The sequence below is a fragment of the Mauremys reevesii genome, linkage group 5 (assembly GCF_016161935.1).
Source record: "Mauremys reevesii isolate NIE-2019 linkage group 5, ASM1616193v1, whole genome shotgun sequence".
In the NCBI taxonomy this organism is placed as follows: Eukaryota; Metazoa; Chordata; order Testudines; family Geoemydidae; genus Mauremys; species Mauremys reevesii.
This window is the reverse complement of record NC_052627.1, coordinates 51,698,676-51,720,632: the sequence shown is the minus strand read 5'-3', so window position 1 is coordinate 51,720,632 and position 21,957 is coordinate 51,698,676. Positions and strand designations below refer to the sequence as shown.

Genomic DNA, 21,957 nt, shown 5'->3' with positions numbered 1-21,957 from the left:
ATTTGAGCACAGTAAATCGAAGGAGATCAATTGCTGTGTTTCTAGTGTCTTGGAATGAAGATGGTAGTGTGAGTCCTCTAAAGTCACGCTAAAAATATCAGTTCTCCTTTTAGTGATGGTTCCCTATACGTTTTTCAAACGCAGGTACACACATGCAGCACATGCTGGAGACGGAAGATTTCTGTATCGGTGTCTGTTTACCCACACATGCGCTGTACGTAGTCTTATGTGGCTGGCATGGTTATATGATGCAGTGTAGGATGATGCCCCCTCAGTTCCTTCTTACAGCCACATGGTTACAGTTGGAATCCTTGTTCCTTCATGCTCATAGCTCACCTGCAAGAGCGTTCTAGTCTGTTGTATATAATCATTGTTCTTGTTTTCTTATATAGTTAGTGTGTGTTAGTGTATTTCGTCTCCCCTCACCCTGCCTGGGGCCCACCTGGCCCCCCAAATTCTCTGGGGGACAATGCCCTGCTTTCCAGAGTTCAAGAGTTCCTCTTGCTTCTAATGTATTTGTAGAATGTTTTCTTGTTTCTCCGTATGTCTCTGGCTAGTTTAATCTCGTTTTGTCCCTTGGCCTCATTTTGTCCCTACATACTTGTGTTATTTGTTTATATTCATCCTTTGTAATTTGACCTAGTTTCAACTTTATGTAGGACTGTTGAAGATCTCCTGAATAAGCCAGGGTGGTCTTTTGCCACGCTGGCTTACCCAGTGATTGTTGGCCTCAAGCCTTTCACATGGCAGTACACAGGCAACACCGTCATTCTCTGTAAAACACCAAACCAAATCTCCGACAGGGATTTGTGAGGAGTTTACAGAACTCTGCACTATCAAATCATGCTTCAGAACTTATCCTCTGCAATGTGATGTCAAAACCTGACAAGTAGTGAGTCAGTCCAATCCAGTGATGGGCAACCTGCGGCCCACAGGCTGCATGCAGCCCATCAGGGTAATCTGATTGTGGGCAGCAAGACATTTTGCTGACGTTAACCATCTGCAGGCATGGCCCCATGCAGCTCCCAGTGGCCATGGTTTGCTGTTCCCGGCCAATGGGAGCTGCAGGAAGTGGCGGCCAGCACGTCCCTGCGACCTGCCGCTTCCCGCAGCTCCCATTGGCAGGAACAGAGAACCACAGCCACTGGGAACTGTGGGGAGCCTTGCCAGTGGACGGTCAATGTCAGCAAAATGTCTTGCAGTCCGCAACCAGATTACCATGGTGGGCTGCATGTGACCCGCGGGCCGCAGATTGCCCACGACTGGTCTAATCTGTACTGCTTTATTTCTTTGCTAATACAGATTATGACCATTACAGCCTAGGAGCCTAATAGCCCCATGACATCAAATGATTCATCATCATGGATATACTATTCAGTTCTTTACAAAGGGAGACCGACATAATGGGGGGATTTTGTAAGAGCTGTCTGTAAACACTGAAAGGCTCAAGCATTCTCTATACAGCTATACTCATAAAGAATGAATTTCGCTCTCATTCTGCATTATTCTCTTTTTCTCTGTGGAATGCTGGATCTTATTTTAAAAAATTCTGATACTTAAGTATTGTCTTTATGGATTGAATCTATAACTGGCTGAAACCCCTTGAGTGTATATTCAGGTGCTAAGGCTTTTCTGCTGCTTGTCACTTATTTGAATGCCATATGGTATGTATATGCATGGCATGGACAGTGCTTTGACCGCTTTTGGCTACTTTGTTCTTCATATATCCATGCCCACAGGCCCTGAAAAAATTACAAGCTAAGGAAAACTAAGGAGTCCATACATTAGGCTTTCCAGAAATTCCATGGGCTGTGAACATTAATACCATAGAGCCAGTCTCTTGGAGGCTCCCCTATACGTGGCATTTAACATCCATCATAACAGAAATGGAAAATGGAGAAATAACAAAACTCATGGAGAAGCAGAAACTCCTGTGTATGGACAGCTTTTTGGATGTACTGTTATAGGTTACTGTAGTGAAGCCCTGTCACACACATGGGCCATTTCCAGTGGAATGGTGAGAAAATCCTCTTTTGGTTTTGACCTTTTCTGTTTTGTAAAACTGACTGTCTCTAATCCTGGGATTTGTGGGAAACAGCAGCCCACAGGGCTTAGTTCCATTTGCTCGCTTCGTTTACCCCAGCAAAATGATGGAAGGAGGACCTGTTAATTTTTGCCTTCTTGGCCAGCTATACACGAAACATTGAGGCCTACATTAATAATATTTTATTATAGATGTTTTACTTAAAAAAAAACAATAGCTATTTAGAATCTGGATGTCAGTTCTCATCAGATTACAATGGCTTGAAAGTGGGTCAAATCTGGGACCTAAACTTTTTGATGATTGTCCTTTCAACTCTGTTTGTACATGCCCCCACTAATTAGTCCCTAACTATTTTCAGACACTGTTTTTGTTTACGTAGCTTTCAGTTTCTGTTTTGAAAAAATTGTGAAAAATATCTCTTCCTGGAGTGAAACTTAGGAGGAGAAGTTGACAAAGCTGCTGGAAAAGCAGCACAGCCCCCTGTCTGAGCCAACAGCAGGGAGAGAAATATAAGGTTTGTAGAGGGAATGGCTCCCTCCTCCTCCACTTTGCATGCGTCAGCCACAAAAATAGCAACAGCAGGAACAAAGCTCTGTTGGCTAATAAAAAAGGAGAAAGGTGATGCAGTTTCAAGCTGCACTAATCAAATCTTTTCCCTGTGATAATCAGGGAACCAGGTTAGTTGTAGCTGCAGAAGTACAAAGTTCTGGCATTTCCACTTCTGTTTCTCCTTCTTGCCTGCTTGCATTGGCTTTGTGGTCACTTTAGCCATGTCAGCATGTTGAAAATTGCTGACAGTAAACACTGAAGGTATGCATGCATGCTACTGAAGAAACCACAAGGAAAACAGCCTTGAGTAAATGGCGGATTTGCTCATTGTGACATGCTCACGGCTCCCAGGCAAAATAGGAAGACTCTTGTAAAATGTAGGGCTTGGGATAGTTTTTATGGGAATGGATATGACCCACAACCTACATAGCTTTTCTTTGTGAGTAGAGATATGTGCAGTAGGAGAGCAGATCATTGTGTATGATGTTGTACAAAATAGGAGAGGCATTAAAAATTCCCATTTGAGCCGCAAACATGGACTGTTACAGCAGCAGTGTGTACCAGTTTCTGTTATTCAGGTGATAGTATTTGGTTGTCCATGGTAGGCCATAGAGTGGCCCCAAGACAAAAAGAGAACTCACAAAATTTTGTGTTATGGTCCATATCTGCCTTCATCTTTAATATGAAGACAAATCCTGCAGACACTACAGATTGCTCCAATCAATATGGAGCATTGCATTCTAGGGCCTGTCTGTTGTTTACTCCATTTTATGTAAATTAAGGGCTGTCTTCAAGCTCCTGGCAATTTGTCACTGTGGCTTTTAGTTTGGCAAATTTTGGGTGCTCTGTGGTAGGGCAAAAATGCATATTCAGATGACCTCACCCTTTTTGTAAATTGCCTAGATGGCAGAGTGCTTGTACTATGGATGAGTTCAGCCTCTGGACCAAGACCGGGAAGGGATGAGAGACAGCTCTATTGCCTTTATTGTTTATTGTTGTCTGGGCTTTGTATTGCAATGTAGATCTATCTAGCAGGGAGCCACAGGGCCTCTGCCTACATTGAGCCAGGAAATATGTTTGCTTTAAAACACCATTGACCTGCCTCAGGCTAACTGATTTTCAACACAGTCTGGTTAGCCAGTGTGCACAGGGCCAAGCTGTGTGTAAGTTGACTTTGAAAACCATTTCCAGCCCAAAAACCTGATTCTGATCTTGCTTATACCAAACTTGCACTGCAGTAACTCCAGTGTCACTGATGATTAATATCAGGGTAAATGAAATCAGAATTAGGCCCAAAGGCCCCAAGTCTCCGTTGCACTTCACAGGAGGCATAACTCGGAGGGGCTGGGGGATGGGACAAAAGTGGCTTTATGCCATGAATTCTGGATTTGGCTGGGGTCCTGCTTTACCTTTCATATCCGTTTTCCCCAGCTGCCTGGGGACTAAAATAATTGAAGCACAGACTGCTCCAGCCACACCCATTCTGCTACTACATGTCCCCTCACATTCCGGGAACACATCCTTATAACAGGGGCTTCAAAACTAGCTAGTGTAGAGCCATAGGAATTTCCAGGTAGGGCGATCTGGCTGCTTTCCATCCTCTCCCACTGAAGCAGTGGCATAAAGCCTGGATTTGAGGCCGAGAATCTGAGCCCAAACCCCCAAATTGGAACACAGAGCAGATTATATCTTGTTACTCTGGCTTTACACCAGCATTACTCTGTTGAAGTGAAGTTACCCCAGCTTTACAGTGGTATACCTGAGATCCGAATCTGGGCCTGGGATAACTTAGGGATCTGCACAAAAACATGATTTCCAAACTCTTTGTAAACACGGTCTGCTCTCTTTCACATTAGCCAGCCAAACTGCATTTAAACTGAGTTAGTCGGAAATGGTTTAAGACTTTTAATTTATTCAGTAAAAATGGCTCCCAACCCCAGGCAGATGGAATCTTTAATGCCTTGCCAGCTAAAGGTAAAGTGCCATGTGAAACAGCAGCTAGTAGCTGGGGAAAGAGATTGATATTAGGGGAAAATTCAAGAGATTTGTCTACCCTTTGTCTGCTGTATAGGCTATCTGCTCAAGAAGGCAGAGATAATATCTTCCTGGTTGTCTGTATAGTGCCTCTACTGCACTGTGAGTGCTCCGTAGATAATAAGTAAACAAAGTCTTAATTTCCTGACATTAATGCTTACATTAAAACCTTGCTGTGAAGTACCTTGGATTTTTTTTTTTAAAGAAGCCAGTTCATTGTAAGGAGGACACTGACATCATAATTTTTTATAAATTTCACTGAAAAAAAAAAGTTGGGTTTTGTACAATGAGGAGACTTCTGCTATATTTAGAATAAAACTTCATGCTCCCACTGTCAGGATGTGAGCTTAATTATAGCATGCTGCAAACTTGGCTTTTGTAAAGGATATTTTGCTGTGCAGCTTACTTTGGGTAAAGGAGTTTTGCTGCTATTTTTGTTTTGCTTTTCTAACCGCAGCAGGAGTTGAAATGAATTTAGTGCAACTTGAGAGGAATTCCTTGAAGAACCAAAGATAGCAGCCATGCTGTTTACAATAGACCCTACTTTCAGCTTGTCTGCTAACTGAAATGAAAGTATTTTGGGGGGGAATGTTGCTTTTTATTTATTTTATTTATTTAATGTATTGGTAACTTACTGTTAACCTTCGCATTATACCAGAATTAGCTGTTAAGTCTTTAATAGGGAGACTCCTTCGCTGCTGTGTTGGTGGTTGTGCAACTGCTAGAGCAGGGGTCAGCAACCTTTCAGAAGTGCTGTGCCGAGTCTTAATTTATTCACTCTGATTTAAGGTTTCGCGTGCCAGTAATACATTTTAATGTTTTTAGAAGGTGTATTTCTATAAGTCTATAATATAACTAAACTGTTGTTGTATGTAAAGTCAATAAGGTTTTTAAAATGTTTAAGAAGCTTCATTTAAAATTAAATTAAAATGCAGAGCCCCCCGGACCGGTGGCCAGGACCTGGGCAGTGTGAGTGCCACTGAAAATCAGCTCGTGTGCCCCCTCCGGCACCCGTGCCATAGGTTGCCTACCCCTGTGCTAGAGGATTATGGTAGCAAAATAAGACTGGTAAATTTGGGAAGTTTGCATCAGTGAACAATAAAAAATATATGCAGATCAGAATCTTTCCCTTAAAGAGATAACTAGTAGCTCTTTACAATACTCAATACAAGCTGTAAGGACTCTTGTCCTTATCATGAAATCACTATGTGGTTTGGAGAGACTGGCACACTGTGCTCCAGATAATAGCTGAGCTATTGCAGGGTAGGGCTGAAGGACAGTGTCAGAATGCTTGTAATCTGTACAGTGCTGCACTTTAAACAACAAAGAATGTTAAGGTTGCAGAGTAAAACACGAGAAGTTAGGCACTGACAAATGTGGTCTTTGTAGTCTTTGAATCCTTAATCTTCCCCCTCCTGGGAATGAATTACACTAATCACATAATGTTGTTTTCCTCAACACCCTCACCTCATTCAGTGCAGCGATTGTCTGTTTGTCTCCTTATACTTGATACACATGCAGGGGAACCCACACAGCATGATCTCAGATATAGTCAAAAGCTCCATTTATTTTTGAGTAACCTGAATGTCCTGAATTGACTCTGTACCTCGCTGTGTGGAAGAGGCATTTCCATTTATAGTGAACCTCTCACTTAGGTGACCCATTCCTACAGATTCTGAGTGTTCCCTGTAGGTAAGGATCTTCAGTTCCCATTGGAGTCCAGTCAGTAGGAGTTGAGGGCACTCAGCATCCTGCAGGAAATGCTAAAATGCAATGCAGAGCTGAGCTCACGGTGAAGTTCTCTGAAAAAATGACTTCTCTATACTGTAATAAACAGGTTCCACTGCAGAGAGCAACTATGCCTCATATCAGTCAGGTACATTTGACTTCTGTAGTTAGCTGGCTTTTGAACACCTAAGCCCTTGGAACATCTATGTAGTTAGCTTGCTGCAAAGTCCTCCGAACTGCAGAAAGTGAAGAGACCTGGAGAAAAGGGAGTTGTAATTACTAAAAGCATTTGACACAAATTCAGGGCTTGCTCACATGAGCAAACCACGATAGAGCAAAGCAGAAGAAAATCAGGAGGGAATGAGGAAGTGACATTGGACCTGAGTGGTGATTCAGATTTCAGAGAAGACTTTTTTCTGTCTTTAAAGCTAAAGAATGAAATAGGATTATTTTCTCATGCTCATGCTGATAGGAAGACCTGTTTGGAAGTAACCCCGAGATCACTCTGAACAGGAGTTTCCACAAGTAGTCACAAGGATGTTATTTATTTATTTATTTTAGCATAGACACAATGGTTAAAAAGAAAATTAATGTAAAATTGCAGCCAATTAATATTTTAGATGAGATTGTATTTGGCCCTTTTATAGCCCGACACAGCTGGGAAGGTGGGATTAAGAAGTCCCCCAAAACCAGTGTAACCGGCATAACAGGCGCCCAGCTTCTGATTACTTGTATTACAAGTAAGCCTCAGGGCCCCAGCTGAGATCCTGGCCCCATTGTGCTAGACATGGTACAAACACATAGTAAAAGACTATGGCCCTGGAGAACTGACCATATAATTAAACAAAGGAGGGGATGGGAAACAGAGAGATGAAGTGACTTGACCAAGGTCATGCAGCAGATCCATGACCGAGCTGAGAAAAGCACCCCAATTTCCTGACATCTAGTCAAGGCTTTATCCACTAGGCCCAGTATGAGTGTAGAAGCTACTATTGAGCGGCTGCCCTGCCTGGGAGTAAATCACTCTTTCTCTCTGTGTCTGCCCTCATGCTCCCTAGGCTCGGCTACGCTTCACCATTCAAACGGGTCTCTCACAGTACTAGCAAAGCCAGGGAGTTCCAGGAAACATTGTGCCTCTCTGTGGCAGATTGCCTCCCTATGCACCCTCTGAGGCAGTGCACCTCCATACAGGCGCTTACAATGGGCTGTGCCTTAAAGAAACAATCTAGCTCAAGTAACCAATACCTCTGGTGCTCCATTTTTTATAGACACATCAGCTCAGTGATGGGGAGAAAAAACATTCTCCCCAGGGTTTAATTTGTCAATATGATACATTAAAAAATAGGTACAATGTACCTAGCAAGAAGGCACATCGTTTTACTTTTCAAATAGCAGTGTGGATTTTAAATTTTTATTCTCTCCTCCTCCCTTTATTTAAAAAAAAAAAAAGCCAGATGTTTTCTGATTTAATGATAGATTATGCAGTACAGCAATTTGACACCCAGTGGAAATTCCCCTCCCTGCAAAGCTCTTATAATACAACAACATAAATTCACATGTCTAAAGGTAAACCATTTATACTGATCCCATGGGGTAGAAAAATTGCTCCCATTAGCGTGGTACAGGGATACTATTGAGGCTGCTCACCTTATGGGTAGAGGAGCCACTAAGTGGCATTTGCAAAGTCCCTGCAGAATAAGGTTCTAGCTGCAAACCATCAGCATCAGTAATGAATAATCATTTTATTTTCGATGTCGCCCATATACAGATGCATCTGAGCACCTTCGCAGAAAGTAACTAAAAGCAATAGTACAATAATCATAAAAGATCGCCATGCCTGTGGAAAAAAATTGTCCAAGATCATGAGGTGACACTTTGTCAGGGGACTGTGCTGCATCTTGCTGACGTTACACAAACATGAGAGAAAGAGAGAGAAGCTTTTGAGTTACACAGAACTCTGCTTCAGCTTCTGACCTGAAGAAGAGCTCCGTGATGCTCGGAAGGTTTTCTCTTAACAACAGAAGTTGGTCCAATAAAAGTTATTACCTCACCCACCTTGTGTCTCTAATATCCTGGGACCAACGCAGCTACAACAATCCTGCATACATTACATTAACATGGCAGCCTTCCCCAAGTGGGGAGGCTGGTGTCTTAATTAAAGGGTGAAGTGTATGCAAGGTCCATTGTTTCTGAAACAAGATGAAAATCCTTGACTCCAAAAACCTTTTTGAGCAATGAGTCATTCCTTGACTATCTGTGAGTCAAGGAATGAGTTGCCTCCAGTTACACTGGGATCTAGAGGGATGCTGGATCAAGCAGCATTTTTCACAGGAAAGGAAGGGATTTGCTGAACTGAATTGATTAATTATTGGCCAAATCTTGAAGCCCTGACTCATGTCTAAGGCTATGTCTTCACTAGAAGTGCTGCATCTACACCACTGAAGCATGTCAGTGTAGGCACTCGCTACAGTGACAGGAGGGGTTCTCCCATTAAGTCACCTCCCTGCGAGGCGATAGATTGATAAAAGAATTATTCCATCGACCCAGCACTATCTACACCGTTGGTTAGGTCGATTTAACTGCATCACTCGGGGGGACATGTATCTGGATCATAGGACTAGCCTAAGACTAAGGGCATGTCTACACTTGCCATTTAAAGAGGCAAAAGTCCATTTTTGGCGCAAAACCTGTGGGAGCGTCTATACTTGCCAATGACTTTTTGTGGTGAAACTCAGAAGTTTCACCACAAAAAGGAAACCACCTCCACAGGAGGCATACAGCTCTTACCGGTGATGCTTTTGCAGTGATGTGCAAGTGAAGACACAGTCTTCCTGTTTACAGAGCTTTTAGTCTCCTCAGGATATCCCACAGTGCCTAGGTGTCCGCTCTGGCCAACAGCTCTGCTGCCAGGTGAACAGACATCCACCCCTCCCCCTGTAAAGCCCCGGGAACTTTGAAACTCCCCTTCCTGCTTTCTTGGCAAGCGCTCACTTATCTGGCCAGGTAACAATGCCTCCTCCATGGAGCAAACGATCCCCTGCTTAGAGCAGTGCTGAGCTACTGAAGCTGATCAGTGTTTGGGGAGAGGAGACTGTGCAGGGACCCAGCATGCCCCGCAATCGCCCCACAAGACCCATCGTCAAAATGGAGAGAGCTTCATTGTGGGATAGCTGCCCGCAGTGTGCTGCTCTCATCCGTGATGGAAGTGCTGCAAATGTGAACACTCTCTGATGCCTGTGGAAGTAAGTGAGTTCACAAACCAGCACTTTTCTTTCACCAGTTCACTATCACCGTTAAAACTGACGGCGCAAAAACTCTGCAAGTGTAGACATAGCTTTAGTAAAAACAGAGTCAAGACCTCAGGATTTGGACCTTTATAATTTTGTGTTTGTTTTACAAAAGGGAGGCATGGCAATAAAAAGGAGCATCATAAGGGAAAATATAATGAATGTTTTGCATAAATAAGATTTTATCTGTTATTTATTTCTTAAAATATAATTTAATTTGTAAAAACAAATTCCACCACTGAGATTTAAGCATTAACCTGTAGGCCTATGAGTGATGGATTACTGAGAGTCAGAACTAATGATTTTTGTAAGGTTTTTGATATTTGATCAAAAAAATAATCTTGTCTGTGGGTCATATGACTGTGCCTCTTCAGAAATCTTATGGCCATGGAGGGCTATTGCTTGCTGAAGAGAGGGCAATTCAGTGACATGGATGATCTAAAACATCCTAATAAAACAGATGTTGGCACTAATACCTTGCCCAGGACATTAAGTAGCTGGCAAAGCAGAGAAATCTGTTGCTAAACATGGTTCTATTTGCATGAAGGCCCTTGCTCTATAAATTGGACCAGTTGATGCTGCAAAATGTTTTGCTTATTGAGACAAACTAGGCACAAGAATTGACAGGCAGAAAATTGTTACATACTATTGGTTCCCTTCTCTGCTACCTAAAGAATCCTGTAGCATCTTTTTGGAAAAAATTGTTATTAGACCCAAGATCTGTATTCCTTTCCCTTAAAGGCAAGTTATATCTTATTTTCAGCCCCATAACAATCTACCATTTCAGGGAGGGGCATTTTAATTTTATTCAGTCTCTCTTCAATTTATCCCTATTCCATTGCAAAACTAATCAGAGCATTGCCTGCCAGGACTTGTGGTGGGGCATGGGCAATAGGACATCTCAGGGTATGTCTATACTGGCAAGTTTCTGTGCCACCAATTATACCATTTTTATTAAACCGCTGTTGCGTGTCCACACTGTGCTCCTTGTGATGCTGGAGCACATCACATTAGCAGCTCTTGCAACAGCAAAGACAGCCATGCATTGTGGTAGCTATCCCACTGTGCAACTGGCTGCACAGTGCTTTGGGAAGGGTTTGCAATGCCTCATAGGGCATGCATAGCATCACGTGATGCAGGTTTCCCAATCCCATTGTTCAATCGGCATCTTACTACATTGCCAGCTGCTTTTCAACTGCAGTGGCGAGGGGAGTGTGTGTGTGTTTATGTCTAGAGGGGGGGAGAGAGACAGTGTGTTTTGGGGGACAGAGAGTGTGTCAGCATGCTGTCTTGTAAGTTCAGACAGCGGTAGGAAGCAATCTGTCCTGAGGCAGGGGGTGGGGGAAACCCCTCGACATCAGCCCCCGCCTCCATCCCTGGGCTCTCTAGCACGAGCATTCCACATTAATGGTTTGCTTTGTGTCCCGGAGCAGAGCAGCACAGCCCGCAAGGGCTGTCAGAAAAGGTGCTTTGAAAGGGATGGGGTGCATGTTTCCAGGGCAGCCGAGTTCAAAACAATGAGCAGAGTGGTCACTTGAGGCATTATGGGACAGCTCCGGAGGCCAGTTACAGCACAGAAAACAATCAAGTGTCTATCCTGGCAATAGAGCACTGGAGCCTCTGCGCAAATAGCCTTACAACTCTCACCGAGGTGTGTTTTTTTTTGCAGCACTGCAACTGAGGAGTTTCTGAGCACAGCCTGGCAGTGCGCACACATCTGCAGTTTGAGCGCAAAAAGCTGCTTTACTGCACAGAAACGTGCCAGTGTAGACAAGCCCTGAGAAAGTGCTGCCCTCACTTCTCCAGGGAAGCACGAATGTGTGGAGAGTAAAGGGAGAAAAGCACTAGGGAATGATCCTCTATCTACCATGAAAGGGCGTGCTGGAAACCTCAGCATTTTTTTCCCTTGTAAATGTATTTCCAGCAGGGGTGTGAATTGTAAAGCACTCTGATGAGAGTCTGTGTGTCTTTCTCTTCTTTCTTCCGGCCCCAGCATAATGATTGCTACGTTCTTGTTTTCAAACAAAACCCAGGGCCGACCTTAGGAAGCACAAGGGCACAAGGGTCAAGAGCAGTCTGTTATTATAATACGTTTATCAGACCTGAAGTTTGGTTGGCCAAATTGGATTAGGTAACTATTTAGCAGGCATGGGCTGTCCTGACTGTGCACATGAAAGAGTATATGACAGGCTCAACCACTAGTAGTTGACAAAAGGCCCAGCAAATGCAAGCAACAATTCAGGGCATTCACTACTGTGAACTAGGGCCAGTGCCTCTTTGGATAGTCCCTGTTACAGAAGAGACTGGGGAGCAGGGGAAGGCTGGTTTTAAAATCTAGATTTTGGGGGGCTCCCGTCTTTCTCATCTTACCACTAAGGTCAGATCATATTTCCATTAACTTGAGGCCATTTCAGAAAGAACAATTAGTAAGAGAGACAACAGCAGAACTAATCACCAGCTTTTGTATCAGAGTGGTAGCCGTGTTAGTCTGTATCAGCAAAAAGAACAGGAGTACTTGTGGCATCTTAGAGACTAACAAATTTATTTGAGCATAAGCTTTCATGGGCTAAAACTCACTTCATTGGATGCATGCAGTGGAAAATACAGTAGGAAGATGTATATACACAGAGGACATGAAAAAATGGGTGTTGCCGTACTAACTATAGCGAGAGTAATCAATTAAGGTGGGCTATTATCAGCAGGAGAAAAAAAAACGTTTGTAGTGATAATCAGGATGGCCCATTTCCAACAGTTGACAAGAAGGTGTGAGTAACAGTAGGGGGGAAATAGCATGAGGAAATAGGTTTTATTTTTGTGTAATGACCCATCTACTCCCAGTCTTTATTCAAGCCTAATTTAATGGTGTCCAGTTTGCAAATTAATTTCAATTCTGCAGTTTCTCGTGGGAGTCTGTTTTTGAATTTTTTTGTTGTTGGAGTATTGTGACTTTGAGGTCTGTAATCAAGTGACCAGGGAGATTGAAGTGTTCTCCGACTGGTTTTTGAATGTTATAATTCTTGATGTCTGATTTGTGTCCATTTATTCTTTTGCATAGAGACTGTCCGATTTGGCCAGTGTACATGGCAGAGGGGCATTGCTGGCACATGATGGCATATATCATATTGGTAGATGTTCAGGTGAACGAGCCTCTGATGGTGTGTCTGATGTGATTAGTGCTATGATGGTGTCCCCTGAATAGATACGTGGACAGAGCTGGCATCGGGCTTTGTTGCAAGGATAGGTTTCTGGGTTAGTGTTTTGTTGTATGGTGTGTGGTTGCTGGTGAGTATTTGCTTCAGGTTGGGGGGCTGTCTGTAAGTGAGGACTGGCCTGTCTCCCAAGATCTGTGAGAGTGACGGATTGTAGATCCTTGATGATGTGCTGGAGAAGTTTTAGTTGGGGGCTGAAGGTGATGACTAGTGGTGTTCTGTTACTTTCTTTGTTGGGCCTGTCCTGTAGTAGGTGATTTCTGGGTACTCTTTGGCTCTGTCGATCTGTTTCTTCACTTCAGCAGGTGGGTATTGTAGTTGTAAGAATGCTTGATAGAGATCTTGTAGGTATTTGTCTCTTTCTGAGGGGTTGGAGCAAATGCGGTTGTATCTTAGAGGTTAGCTGTAGACAATGGATCGTGTGGTGTGGTTTGGATAAAAGCTGGAGGCATGTAGGTAAGTATAGTGGTCAGTAGGTTTCTGGTATAGGGTGGTGTTTATGTGACCATCACTTATTAGCACTGTAGTGTCCAGGAAGTGGCTCTCTTGTGTGGACTGATCCAGGCTGAGGTTGATGTTTCCAACAATTTCCATCCCACCATCAACCTCAGCCTGGATCAGTTCACACAAGAGATCCACTTCCTGGACACTACAGTGCTAATAAGTGATGGTCACATAAACACCACCCTATACTGGAAACCATAAACTAGAACACTTTGGACTATAGTCTGGTTTACGATAGACATACGGGCTTCTGTTGACTTCAGTAGGAGTGGTGTGCCAGTATCCAAAGCTAGAATATGGCCCTTTCCAAACAGTGATATGAGTTGTCTGTGAGTTGTCTAAGTAGGCACTTAGAATCTGAAGTCTGTGTTCTAGGTTGGAGTTTGTGTCACTCACAAAGATATTGTGGTTGAATTTTGAAATTCTGTACTCCAAAGCATCCCACAAGACAAAGCAAAAGTGTCACTCTGATAAAGTCCAGGGAGCTGATTCTTATCTGACAGACCTGGGGCATTTAGCAGTCATCCTACTCTGCACGAAGGAAGTGCCTTTTTTATATCATACTTCTTCTCCTGCCTTTCTGGTGTGATGTAATAATCCCATCAAAATTAATTTCAGATTGTTTGCTTGTGCTTCTTGAAATGAAAGATCTCTCAATACTTTTAAGAGAGATTGAGGCAATGTTTCCCAAAGGGTGGGCCATGACAACAGCGGAGGGGTGAAATGCTATCTGGGGAAACGCAGACCTGTCAATTGTTCATCAAAATCTCAGCTTTCATTTAAAACAAAAATAGTATCTGGTTGCTACAATTGCTAACAAAAATCTTCAAAACTGAAGCGAGTGTAACACATGCAGAAATGTCTGCCTGAGCTCACATAGAGCCTGAAACAATAGCTCTAAGGTATGAACTGCCTCAATGGCTGCTAATTCACGTTAGGTATGATACTTTAATGTCAGTATTGGTCACCGTTGCTGTCTAACCATGTAAGTAAGGAAAGGAAACAAAATACATTCTATGGAAATCTACCGTTGGGATGCAGTACATGTATAAATTAAGATGGATAGCTCTAACAAAACATGGTGAGGTTGTTGGTGAGGTGGTGGAAGAATAGTTTCATTTTCCTGAAGTGAGACTGAGCCTTGGTCAGCATTATCTTCTTCAGTAAAACCAAGTTCTAATGTCCACGACTATGTGAATTCTTGCTGATCACATGATGGTTCTCTGTACATTCACTGTGAGTAAAAGCATGTTAGTGACTTCAGAGCCTCCCTTTCAAAAGTATGTAAAGTGCCCAAGGCCTGGTCTATGCTACTGAGTTAGGTTGACGTAAGGCAGCGTCTACACCAGTGGTTCTCAAACTTTTGTACTGGTGACCCCTTTCACACAGTAAGCCTCTGATCTGAGTGTGACCCTCCCCCCCAAATTAAAAACACTTTCCCCCCCATTTAACATTATTATAAATGCTGGAGGTGAAGTGGTGTTTGGGGTGGAGGCTGACCGCTCACAACCCCCCATGTAATAACCTCGTGATCCCTTGAGGGGGTCATGACCCCCTGCTCTACACTAAAATGTAGCTCCTACCGATGTAACTCACCCATTACACTGACTTAACTCCACTTCTGCCAGAGGCATAGTGCTAAAGTCAATGTAGTTAAGTCAACGCCGTGTCAGTGTAGACACTGCATTGCTTACATTGACTGTTGCTTCCTTTCAGAAACCGTCCAAAAGTGCCCCACACTGGCAGTTAAATCAGTGCAAGCACTCCTGGTGAGGATGCCGACACAGAGTGTAATGTGGACATGTAAAAGTAATTCAATTGTTGCAGTGGCTGTATGTCGACATGACTTAGGTTGGCTTAATTTTGTAGTGTAGACTTGCCCGAAGTCTCTCATGGAAATGGGAGACAGGCTCCTAACTTTCTTAAACCCTTTTGAAAATTCTACCCCTCACCACCAGAATCCCAGAGTGCTTTGTTTGGATATCTTAAGCATGAATGGCATCAACCTTATTTTTATTCTGTAAGCTTTCTAAAGCACCCAACAGAAAATGGGTGTAGTTAGCAGCTTCTGCCATGAGTTTGTCAATGTATGTATATATAATAATGTTTCACTGAAATAAAATACAGCTGATAATAATGATGCAATGATACAACAACACATGGTGTATTGGACCGATTCTCCTCTCATTCACATTTTTTTTGTACCAGTGTAATGTCATTGACTTCAGTGGAATCACTCCTGATTTAGAAATTCAAAAGTGATTAGTGATTTTGAGTGCCCACTCTGAGATATCTTTAAAGGGCCTGATTTCAGATGGTCGGCACTCAGCACTTTCTGAAAATCAGGTCCCTTTAAAATGCTGCATGTTGAGCACCCAAAATCACTTGGAAATATAGGGTTATGTCTTTATCATTCTGTTTCTACAATTAGCTTTGGATTGGGTGTGTTTTCAAATAACCATCAAATACAAACAAATTTGTCTTTTGTATTAGAACTAGAAGCATCTGCTTGACCTGTGGGGGCTGAGGGCTTGAAACCAAGAAAGAGGGTGATGGACACCACTTTTTTCTCTCCCCCCAACTCTTTTTGTCCTCTTCCCTGCTTCTCCTCCTCCTGCTTCAGCCGAGGCAGAGCTGTCTTGTTGCCTGCTTGTCTCCAGGGTACTTCCCTTTGGGCCATGGAACTGCGGAACATACATTTAGTCTGCATATAGTTGTTTGGCTATCTAATCTGATGAAGTCTCTCTCTGAATTTTCTCTGGAGGAAATGATGCAGGAAATGGCATTTTCTCCATTTCCTTTACCTCAGCATCACCCCCGTGCATCATCTGATGAAATGACATTATGCTGTGAGAAACATTTGGGGAATTTTTTCCTTCCTTTTTCTCCTAGCAAATGTAGAGTCTGTCAATCCTTCTGTCTCTCTTGACAGTGTGAATCATAAGAACGTTGAGGATTTTAAATCTAAGCAGATTGTACAGACATAAATTTAATTCTTTACCCTCAAACAAAATTGATTAATGTGCAAAATGTTCCCCATTGTGTCATTCAGGGTGCTGGAAAAGGCCACTTTATTCTCAGGAGTGAATCACCCAAACTCCAGCATTGTAACCATGATATGGCAAATGTTACTCAGAGATGACAAGAAAGAGGAACTATATGCTGGCTGCTTGAAATCTTAATGTGTTTTTTGCCTATCTCCTTCAGCCAGATCTCAAGGATGGGAAACACAAGGCTCCTCTGAGGTAGAAATGGCATTTGTAAATGAAACAGTGAAATACTTAAGGTTTTTTTATTTTATAATTTGCAATTTTTTTCAAAATGTCTGTTTTTGAGACTTAGTGAATTATTATACCCCACTTCCTAAATTCTCCTCGGATTTCAATAGGCTATGGTATTCTTCACTTCCTGTCCTAAACTGTCATGTGATGTTGCTGTTAAATAGCTGCAGTGTTCCCCACCAGAAGTGATTGCATTCTAGTGGCAGATGAGATGATTTCAATATATATGGCTTGTAGAGGGGCTTTAGGATTTTGCAGCTTAAATGGCACTGTGTAAAAGTAAGGTATTGTGATAGTAGGACTGAGCCAATTAACATATGGATTTTCTCATGAAGGAGGTTTTATTTAGCAGATAATCAACAGGTGGGGAAGTGAGAGCTTGAAAATTTTCTAGACATGTATTAATCATACAGGTACATGTATTAGCAGGGGTGAGTACGATGACCAGATGTCCTGATTTTATAGGGACAGGCCCTATTTTTGGGTCTTTTTCTTATATAGGCTCCTATTACCCCTCCACCCCCACCCTGATTTTTCACACTTGCTGTCTGGTCACCTTAGGGGTGAGGGAATATGGAAATAGAGAGGTGCACTAGTGATGTCCAGAGGCACTGCACTGATGAGAAATCTAGTTCCCCACCATCATATAGCTCCTCTTCCCTATCTGAATTGAGGACATCACTTCCATTTGGGCTTGAAAACATTGGCTCGCTTGCCTGCCAGTGGAACCGAAAATGGGAACATTTTCTTTGGAGTGCTTGAAGGAAGACAGCTAAGTCATCAATTTCTGTAGTATCCAACTTTTAATTTAAAAAAAAAAAAAGGTTCTAACCCTAATTGGTTGCATAGATGAACCAATACATTGATGGGAATGAATGTGGGGATTTTTACAGGATTGTTGTGTCTGGACCCTTCTTAGGGGCTCCATCCTTTGTATCAGCTTTTGACTTCCTCTGGTTGCTGAAAGAGAGCAAGTAGGAAATCTGCCTCTGCTGCCGATTGGCGCTTCCCAAGTAACAGCAGAAATGTAAAATTGCTGCTGCCCACAGGGATCTGATGATCATTAACGTACCTTGTTGATTTCACCGTGTTGCTGCTTGGGGCCCACAGGAGCGACCTCTCTGCAGACTCAGAGACAGTACTGGCATGAGTAACCTTTGGAAGGTTATCTATGCAGTCCTAAGGGCTAGAAACTTTCTTTTAAGGTTAGAGTCTGCAGAAGCCGATGATTTCAGCAGCCACCCCTTCCCCAGCCGTACTAGGAAATCACCTCACATGCCATTGCTGGATAAATGAATGGGTTTTTCAAACCATAATAGAAGTGATATCCTTAGCTCCAAGAGGCAGAGAATGTTTGATATCACAACAGCCTCACTGAAGTGAGTGGGTTCCAGTACTTTGAATGCAGTCCGTTTCTTTCATCTGGTTGCTGCATGGGTCTAACAGAAGGACTGATGAGGACACTGCTCTTTTACAGGGGCTTTCTCTGCCCTATCAATAACAATCCCTGTTGAGAGGTGCTTTAAGTGGGAAATTCAATCTACTGGAAGTTACAAGATCACAGCTTCATATCTACAGGTGGTCAAGAAAGGATTCCCCCCCCCCCCCAAAATTTCAACAAAAACAAAAATATTTTCTTGTTCATCAAAATGCAGGCTTGTTTAAAACTGAGGTTCAGTGATTATCAAAAAATGAAACAGGAGAGGCTTTTGCATTGTCAGTTTTTCAACTGGAAACAAGTAATCGATGTGTTCCTGTCAAAAAAAAAATTGTGGTGGGGGAGGAGGGAAGAAACAAATTTCGGTTTGGAAAAAAGAAATGTTGACAGAAAAATTTCAACTCACTGTACTGAGACCCCCAACTGCATGTCCCCACTGCCTACTCTCTGGATTCTGAATCCCAGACGGAAATGGAGTCATAGTGTAATTCCAGGTCCCCAAGGTGAAGTTTTGGGATTTCCCAACAGTCTTTTCCTCCAAGTCTCCCCCAAGCCCATTGAAAACAAATAACTAAACCCCATGTTTTTAAACAACAAAATGCTCATTTCCCCCTTCTGTTTTGAGGACAGCAGTGTCTCTAGATGGGGCTGACTGCAAGACATTTATCCTCCAGTTAACTGGAACAGTCCTCACCTTTCAGCCAGCAATTCTTAGGGTCACACTGGATTTCTGACCCAAGAGAACGTTGCCTAAGATGCTTTTAAGGGACAGCTTGATCCTTAAGCCCATTAGCCAAGTACTGCCACCGGCCACTGTTGATGGCAGCAGATAGCATCATATGCAGACAATTTCTTTCTCTTGCCCTGTCTGCCATGTCAATCATTAAAATGGACTGGGTTCAGCAAGTTCAAGGCATAAGCCGATCATTGCAGCTTCCAGAGGGGATATTTCCCCTAATTTGCAGCTCTGTACGATCAGTCAGTTGCAATATGGGGGCTGGAGGGGAGTATCAGCTTCCTCTACAGCGGCAGGTGTGGGCCTCTGCTGGAGGCAGGATGCCAGACTTGATGGATCATTGGTCTGATCTGGTGTGGCAAATCCTATATTCCTGTTAGTGAATTTGGCCAGAACAAGTGCTTAGAAAACTTTCCACATAAGTTGCAACGCTGCCCTTTGAGCGAAGCCCAGTTTAAAGCTGTTAGATAATGAAGGAAACCCCACCACCGCCGCCTCTTTGTCCCTAACTTTAAAGCAGAGGAAGTGGGACATTTTAGAAAACCTTTGTTTCAATGTATAAAATGAATTGGAATGCAGTTTCTGCATCTCTTGATTTCCTGCCCTAGCCCAGATAGAGAGCTGATCCACTGAAATATTGACTATCATTAGTAGGAGATTTAGCTTTTCATGCTCTCTGAAGGGCAGGGTTTTTTTGGTTTCTTTAGGTCCTCTGTCATTTCTGTCCCTTCTGTGTGTCTCTCTTCCCCTTTGATATGACAATGATTCTGCACAGGGAAGGGACCCTTCCCAGAAGAGGATTGTTTCAGGGACTGATGAAGAAAAAAAATTGGCAGTATATAATTTTTTTTAAAGGCACCTCTTAAAATAATGCTTGGTAAATGCAGCAGCCAGCATTGTTAACAGGCCAGCTTAAAGCCCTCTTAACAATGTGCAGTTGCTCTTGCTAGCTCGTCCATTGATTTCCTCCTGCCCTCCATAGGCCAGGCTGTAGTTAAGCCTTGTGTCCTCCACGTGATACTGAGCCGAATCAGATTTTCCTTTTAGTTGTTCGATCAAATTCTCCTTCCTAGAGCTTAGAAGGCACACTTGGGACCTTATAGTAATTGCCTCCCCACGCTGAACTGCTGATACCTTTATTGGATTGGCATAGGGTTTCAGAGGACTGTGTTTAACATGCAGTGAGCCGCAGCAATGCAAACAGCTCCAGTGTTTAAACAAGCATCCATTAGGCCAGGAAACAAGCCTGTGCCAGCCCATTTGGTGCTCTTTAGTGCTGGCAGCTTAAGGTGAATGGTGCAGTAGTGCTTGCTAGGGGGAGGGAGAGGCACAATTGCAACGTCAGGAAAACAAGCAGAGATTCTCTTTAGGTTTGTGGAAGGTGGAGGGGGGAAATGTTGCGGCTAGGGACATGTGCAAAGCTCATTAATATCTCATTATGTTAGAATTGCAATCTCCCAGCAGATCGGCATTAACATGTGCTGTGCCAGAGGAAGGGCTGCAGAAGCGCAGCAGGCATGTTTTAAGCAACACAAGCTCTTTTTCCTTTCTCCCTTTGCATTGAAAGGGCCTGGGGGGTGTTTTAAGGACCAAAAGAAATGATTTGTGCAGGCAAGAAGCCAAAAAACCCCTATGATGTTTTGTATATCAGCCTAATACAGTACAGTACACGTCATCAAACAAGAACAGTGCCCTGTTGGGTTTATCATAGCAATACCCACCAGCATCTTTCACTATTTCTAATAAACCTCCTTTATTTTCAGGAGTGCTTAACTCAGCTGCAAAAATTTGACTCTGTGAAATTTAGCATTCAGGATCTCAGGTTTAATTTTTTGCCCCCCCCCCCCCCCCCTCTGATAAAACCTGATGGGGAAAAAATAGACTGCGAAATTCTGAACTTACATGAGCACACAAGAAGCCATAGATGTGAGTGAGGTTTGACTTAAAATGTTCTTGTAACTTAAAAATGGCTTTCATTTCATTTTAAACTGGATTTTTTGTAGGCCATTAGCTGATAACACATATGGGTCTATTGTACAAATTAATTCTTTGGGTGAAATCCTGGCTCCAATTAGGTCAATAACAAAACTCCAGTGGGGCCAGGATTTTACCTTTTGACTGACTATATGTGCCCAAGTTATGCCCTTTAGAAAACAGCTGTGGCTCACAATGTTACACAAAAATGTTGGGGTGCTTCTAGAACAAGGCTCCTCCCTGTGCTCGCTGTTGTTACAATTTTTGTGTTTTGCACCTGCAAACTTTCATTGAGAAGACTGAGTCACAATAGTGATAGAAAAAGTGCTACTGTTACATTCTATACCCTACTGGTCTTGTTTCCCTGAAATTACAATGATGAAATTTTATTCTCTTTTGCTTTTTGCATAGACCTAATCGCGCTAATACCACATGTGAACATCATTTTAATAGTTACACTATCGTTGATAGCCAAACTGTAAGAAAAGTATTCTCCTTTAGCTTCTTCTGTGCCATATGAGCAGAACAGTTAAGTTAGCTCTGATTTTCATTAAATATTTGGGTTAAATATTTGTGTGCCCATAGATCTTTGTTCAGAGTGAACATTTTGTTTGAACTTTAAAAACTGAATGTCTGAGCTATAATGTTTTCAATCTTCCCAGTATGTGTCTGTTACTTTCATGGAACAATATTGGAGCCCTCCAGTGGCCAACCTAATCTTTCCAAGGGATGGAGTTCAAATTCTGTGGTGGTAGTATTTTTTATTAACATTCTATTAATTTTTCCCCATTAATGAGGTAAGATGAACTTTTTTACCATTTTTTCTTAACTTTTGCTCTAGGGGAAAAAAAAGGATGTCTGATTCACAACTTTCCACATGTAAGATAAGCATTTGGTGTCCAATAAACTACTACTCCATTAAATTATACCCGGGTTTTTAAAAACTTCAGAATTAGATCACATCCAGGGCTGCCCAGAGGATTGAGGGGGCCTGGGGCAAAGCAACTTCAGGGGCCCCTTCCATAAAAAGAAGTTGCAATACTATAAAATACTATATTCTCATGGGGGCCCCCTGTGGGGCCCGGGGCAAATTGCCCCACTTGCCCCTCCCTCTCCCCCGGGCGGCCCTGATCACATCAAAAACATTTTAACAATTTCCACCAAAAAAAATCC

At 42.8% G+C, this 21,957-nt stretch overlaps 1 protein-coding gene across 13 annotated transcripts in view; it reads left to right on the top strand.

The window, feature by feature from the left end:
- Nucleotides 1-21,957, top strand: part of MAML3 (mastermind like transcriptional coactivator 3) — a 339,298-nt gene that overhangs the window by 161,198 nt on the left and 156,143 nt on the right. Inside the window, exon 2 of one of the 13 annotated variants that reach the window (XM_039542211.1) lies at nt 16,563-16,600. The exons of the other annotated variants lie outside the window; for them this stretch is intronic. The gene's annotated coding sequence lies outside the window, so the exon portion shown is untranslated. The remainder of the gene's footprint in view (nt 1-16,562; nt 16,601-21,957) is intronic. 13 annotated transcript variants of the gene reach the window in all.